Here is a 6,000-nt window from a genome sequence, read left to right on the forward strand (position 1 = left end):
TTGACCCAAATCATGATTCGGAGCCGATGCATATAGTGCTATAAGTTCGGGGTGCTGCACTTGTGAATGTGTACGGACTTCTCACGCCGTATTTATGGGTACTAAAGCCCCTGGCGTATTTTGTCGTACCATAGTGTACGGGTGCAACATGTCATGAACATATATATGAAAAGAAGATAATGCAAAAAATAGACAGAAAGCTATGCATTGTTTATATAAGGGCTGCTATAAGAGCAGGACGATACAAGTAGTGCGATAAGCGAAAGATATTGGACTATTTAACATGTCCTGGCCAGGGGAAGGCCGCAGAATTGTATTCAAAACAGGTATACTGCTCGTAACAGAGACCACCTGGAAGTTCCATAATGCGGCGTGGCTGGTCTGCCTCCTTGGCTCTTGCATCGTTTGTGCGGCAATTGAATTGCTGAACAGGTCGTCCGAGGTATGGAGTCCTGAAAGTAAGAGAAAATTTAAAAAAGAATCCGGCAGCCCCTAGTACGTTTTAAGCCGTATTTTAGGCTTGCCGTTATTGTGCCCCTTCCCTTGTGCCCATGGTATTTCAAGAGCGTAGTTATGTACACGAAGCACTAGTTTCGCTATATCGCGAGGGCTGGGGTTGGGGCCGCATTGCTACGCCCGCTGAGAACTTGCCGGGCGGTCTTATTGTAGGTTACTCCGGGCGCGCTTGGCTGTGTCTGGCTTTTTAACGGCCGAACTCATGAATTGCCTAAGAAGGCTACTTTGTACTTCCGCTGCGAGAGCCGCCGTGTGCTCCTCCGTACGGAGGGAGCGTTCGGTGTTTCCGTTGACCGTAATTACTCCTCGAGGGCCTGGCATCTTGAGCTTGAGATATGCGTAGTGCGGCACCGCATTAAACTTTGCAAATGCGGTTCGCCCGAGCAGGGCGTGATAGCCACTGCGAAACGGGACTATATCGAAGATTAATTCTTCGCTTCGGAAATTATCCGGGGATCCGAAGACCACTTCAAGTGTTACTAAGCCTGTACAGTTGGCCTCTACACCTGGTATAACGCCTTGGAAGGTCGTTTTTGTGGGCTTAATCCTTGAGGGATCTATGCCCATTTTCCGCACTGAATCCTGGTAAAGCAGGTTCAGGCTACTTCCGCCGTCCATGAGGACTCTTGTGAGGTGAAATCCATCGATGATTGGGTCAAGAACCAATGCGGCAAAGCCGCCGTGACGGATGCTAGTGGGGTGGTCCCTTCAATCAAAAGTGATCGGGCAAGAGGACCATGGATTGAACTTTGGGGCGACTGGCTCCATCGCGTATACGTCCCGTAGCGCACGCTTCCGCTCCCTCTTGGGAATATGGGTTGCGTATATCATGTTCACCGTCCGCACTTGTGGGGGAAAACTCTTCTGTCCACTATTGTTCAGCGGCCTGGGCTCCTCGTCATCGCTATGCAACCCCTTGTCTTTATTTTCGGCTCTTAGCTTGCCTACCTGCTTGAACACCCAACAATCCCTGTTGGTGTGATTGGTCGGCCTTTCGGGAGTGCCATGTATCTGGCACAAGCGGTCGGGTATTCGGTCCAAACTAGACGGGCCCTGGGTATTCTTTTTGAATGGCTTTTTCCGCTGACCGGATTTGTAGCCTCTGAATCCGGCATTAACTGCCGTATCTTCGTTGCTGTCGCTGCTGACGCGGCGCTTTTGCTTATTCCGACGTGTCCTGCCACTTTTGTCCTTGGTATCCGAATTACCAGGGTTTTTCGTTAAGTTGTTACTGCGAGCTAGCCAGCTGTCTTCTCCCACGCAAAAGCGGGTCATGAGTGTCGTGAGGGCTGCCATGGACTTCGGCTTTTCCTGTCCCAGGTGCCGGGCGAGCCACTCGTCACGGATGTTATGCTTGAAGGCCGCTAGGGCCTCTGCGTCCGGAGAGTCGACTATCTAGTTTTTCTTTGTTAGGAACCGTGTCTAGAATTGCCTGGCCGATTCTTCTAGCTGCTGAATTATGTGGCTTAGGTCATCGGCATCCGGTGGTCGCACATAAGTGCCCTGGCAGTTGTCGAGGAATGCGGCTTCCAGGTCCTCCCAGGAACCGATTGAGTCTGCTGGCAAGCTGTTAAGCCAATGCCGGGACGGTCCCTTAAGTTTGAGCGGGATGTATTTGATGGCATGTAGATCGTCGCCACGGGCCATGTGGATATGAAGGAGATAATCCTCGATCCATACCGCAGTATCTATTGTGCGATCGTATGATTCGATGTTGACGAGTTTGAAACCCTCTGGGATTTTATGATCCATTACTTCATCTGTGAAGCATAGTGGGTGTGCGGCGCCTCTGTACTGGGCTATGTCACGACACAGCTCGAAAGAGCTATGTCTGTTGTGTTTGGCCCGGCCAGATTGGTTATATCCGGAATTAAGATCACCGTCACGTGCCGTAGGGCGCCTGCGCGATCCGTAGACCGATCTTGTTTGCCTTTCCTTGTCCTCCAGTATGTCTCACAGGTCTAGCGCGTTTTCCCGTGCCTTTGATCGGTGTCGGGGCATGGGTTGGACGGAGGGCCGAGAGGCCTCTCTGTCGCAGCCGTGAGGTGGCCGGTCGGCCATCTCGTGTGCTGGTGATGTAGGTGCTTCCTCCTCTAATCGGGGTAGCGGCCTGCGCTTCGGGTAACTCTTGGAGGGGCGTTCGAGTTCATAATCTTCGGCCGCAAGGACTTTAGTCCAGCTGTCAGCTAGCAAGTCTTGATCAGCTCTAAGCTGTTGCTGCTTTTTCTTGAGGCTGCTTGCCGTGGCTAAAATCCTGCGTTTAAAACGCTCTTGTTCGGCGGGGTCTGATGGTACGACGAATTCGTCATCGTCGAGGCTTGCCTCGTCTTCGGAGGGAGGCATATAGTTATCGTCCTTGACTTCTCGGTCCGCTGCTCTCTCATGAGGGCTGGCTTCTCCATCTTCCTGTGCCGAATCTTGCTGGAGAGGGTATTCTTCGGCGCTATCCGGGGTATTATTATCTCCGGTGCCGGAATCACCGTTTTTCCTTTGGCGGGATTTAGAGCGGCGCCGCTGACGCTGGCGCTTTTGTTGTTTCTTGGAGGTGTCATCCCCCACTGTTCCATCGCCATCTCCATCTTTTGGAGTATCCACCATGTATATGTCATATGACGAGGTGGCCTTCCAGCACCCTACAGGTGCTGGTTCCTGTTCACCTCCTGCATCGTCGTCCATACCGTCGATGTCTTCGGAGTCGAAGTCAAGCATGTAGGTTAAATCGTCGACAGCGGCTACAAAGTGGGTGGTGGGTGGGTTTTGAATTTCTTCATCGTCCGCATCCCATCCTTGCTGACCGTAGTCCGGCCAGGGCTCTCCTGATAAAGAGAGAGACTTTAGAGAGTTCAGGATATCGCCGAAAGGCGAGTGCTGAAAGATGTCCGCAGCGGTGAACTCTATTATAGGCGCCCAATCGGATTCGATCGGCGTGGGCACGGGAGGCTCGGAGTTCGGAGAAGAATCCGGCTCCTCGGAGTCACGGGCCGTGCGGAGAGTGGGGCTGGCGTTTGGCTCGATCGCCTTTGATATTGTAGCCCCCAAGGTGACGTCCAACCGCTCATCCTTGATCGGTGCAACAGGCTCCGAATTAAGGGTCGGAACCGGCGCTTGTGCGGCCTCCAGGGCACTGTTCGGCGGCAGAGCTAGATCATGCCTCTCGAAACAGTACGGCGCGCTTGGCTGTGGCTCGAATCCGTCGAAGATCAAATCTCCGCGGATGTCCGCCGTGCAGTTTAGGCTTCCAAACCTGACCTGATGGCCAGGGGCGTAGCTTTCAATGTGCTCCAGGTGGCCAAGCGAATTGTCCCGCAGTGCGAAGCCGCCGAAGACGAAGATCTGTCCGGGGAGAAAAGTCTCACCCTGGACCGCATCGCCGTTGATGATCGAAGGAGCCATCGAGCCCGAAAGTGACGACACAGAGGAACTCTCAATGAAAGCACCAATGTCGGTGTCAAAACTGGCGGATCTCAGGCAGGGGGTCCCGAACTGTGCGTCAAGGCTGGATGGTAACAGGAGACAAGGGACACAATGTTTTTACCCAGGTTCGGGCCCTCTCGATGGAGGTAAAACCCTACTCCTGCTTGATTAATATTAATGATATGGGTAGTACAAGAGTAGATCTACCACGAGATCACGGAGGCTAAACCCTAGAAGCTAGCCTATGGTATGATTGTTGTATGATGAAGTTGTCCTACAGACTAGAACCCTCCGGTTTATATAGACACCTGATAGGGTTAGGGTTACACAGAGTCGGTTACAATGGTAGGAGATCTTGAATATCCGCACCGCCAAGCTTGCCTTCCACACCAAGGAAAGTCCCATCCGGACACGGGACAATGTCTTCAATCTTGTATCTTCATAGTCCTGGAGTCCGGTTGAAGGTATAGTCCAGCCATCCGAACACCCCCTAATCTAGGACTCCCTCACTGCCCTTGAATTCCGGAGTCTCTTTTTTATCGACAAACCTATTCAGCTCTTTCTTCCACCTCCTGAATAGGTCTGCCATCCTCTTAAGAGAAAAAGACTTGATTAGTTGCTCTTTAACTGGCTTCTCTGGATCATCCTCTGGTGGTAGGGTGAAATTTGACTTCAGCTTAGTCCAAAGATCATTTTTCTGCATATCATTGAAGTAAGACACCTCAGGGTCTTCTGTAGCCGGCTTTAACCATTGCTGGATGCTGATCGGGATCTTCTCCCTAACCAGAACCCCGCAGTGAGCAACAAATGCGTTCTTTGTTCAGATGGGTTCAATCGGTTGGCCGTCGGGCGCGATTGCTATGATCTCAAACCTTTCATCCGAGCTCAATTTTTTCTTCGGGCCTCGTCTCTTTAACTTAGTTGTGCTCGATCCGGAGGGCTAGAAAAAAGAACAAAGACTTAATTAATATGTGTACATACCAAAACAATGAATGCCTCAATTAGCTAGTCAGCACAGGCTTAACTAATATATATACCTGGCCGGACTCGGTTCGGTCACCGGAGCCGTCATCACGGTCTCCTTCTTGCACCGGCATTGGGTCACCGGAGCCGTCCTCACGTTCTCCTTCTTGCACCGGCATCAGGTCACCGGAGCCAGCTTCTTCACCCTCTCCTTCCAGACCATCGGTGTCGTTGAGAAACAACGAGACGGCATCACTTCCTTCTGCAATTATGTCCCTCAACAACGCTTCATTTGCTTCGTCTCGGGCGGTGTCCATAGTTTCTACAAATATTTACAACATGGCAATTATTATTCAAACATGATAGATGGATATATTAGTGACGTGGGCATCGACGCCCGCGTCACTTGTGGGACGTGGATGTAGTGTCCGACACCGACGGCCACATGTATCTCACACCGACGATCTTGCTATTTAATTAGGGTTTCCTCTACCGCTCGGCGACCCTCGACGACCCTCATTCCCGATAAAAATTAAGAAGAAGAAGAAGAAGAAGAAGAAGAAGAAGAAAAAAGATGAGAAGAAGAAAGGAATAGCTAGAGGAGAAGATTGAAGAAAAAAAAGAAGAAAAAAAAGAGGAGAAGAAGAAAGGAATAGTGGAGAGGAAGAGAAAATAGAATATTCTATTTTCTCTTCCTCTCCACTATTCCTTTCTTCTTCTCCTCTTCTTTTTCTTCTTTTTCTTCTTATTTATTTCTCCTCTTCCTTTCCTCTCCTCTTCTTCTTTCTTTCCTCTTCTTATTTTCTTCTTTCCTATCCTTCTTTTTCTAAAATTGTAACTTTTGCATATATAAAACTTTTCTAAAATTGTAACTTTCTATATATGAACAAAAAACTTTCTATGAACAAAAAACATTTTTAACATATATATTTAGCAAATTCTAGCCACATACATCACATACACATATACATTATAGACACATACACATATACATCACATATGAACAAAAAAATAAACTAATAAAAATAATAAAACATATTGCAACATATGAACAAAAACATATAGCCACATACATACACATACATTATATATATATATGAAAAAAAA

This window comes from Triticum urartu, chromosome 2A, assembly GCF_056163025.1.
Source record: "Triticum urartu cultivar PI428250 chromosome 2A, HENAU_Tu73, whole genome shotgun sequence".
NCBI lineage: Eukaryota > Viridiplantae > Streptophyta > Magnoliopsida > Poales > Poaceae > Triticum > Triticum urartu.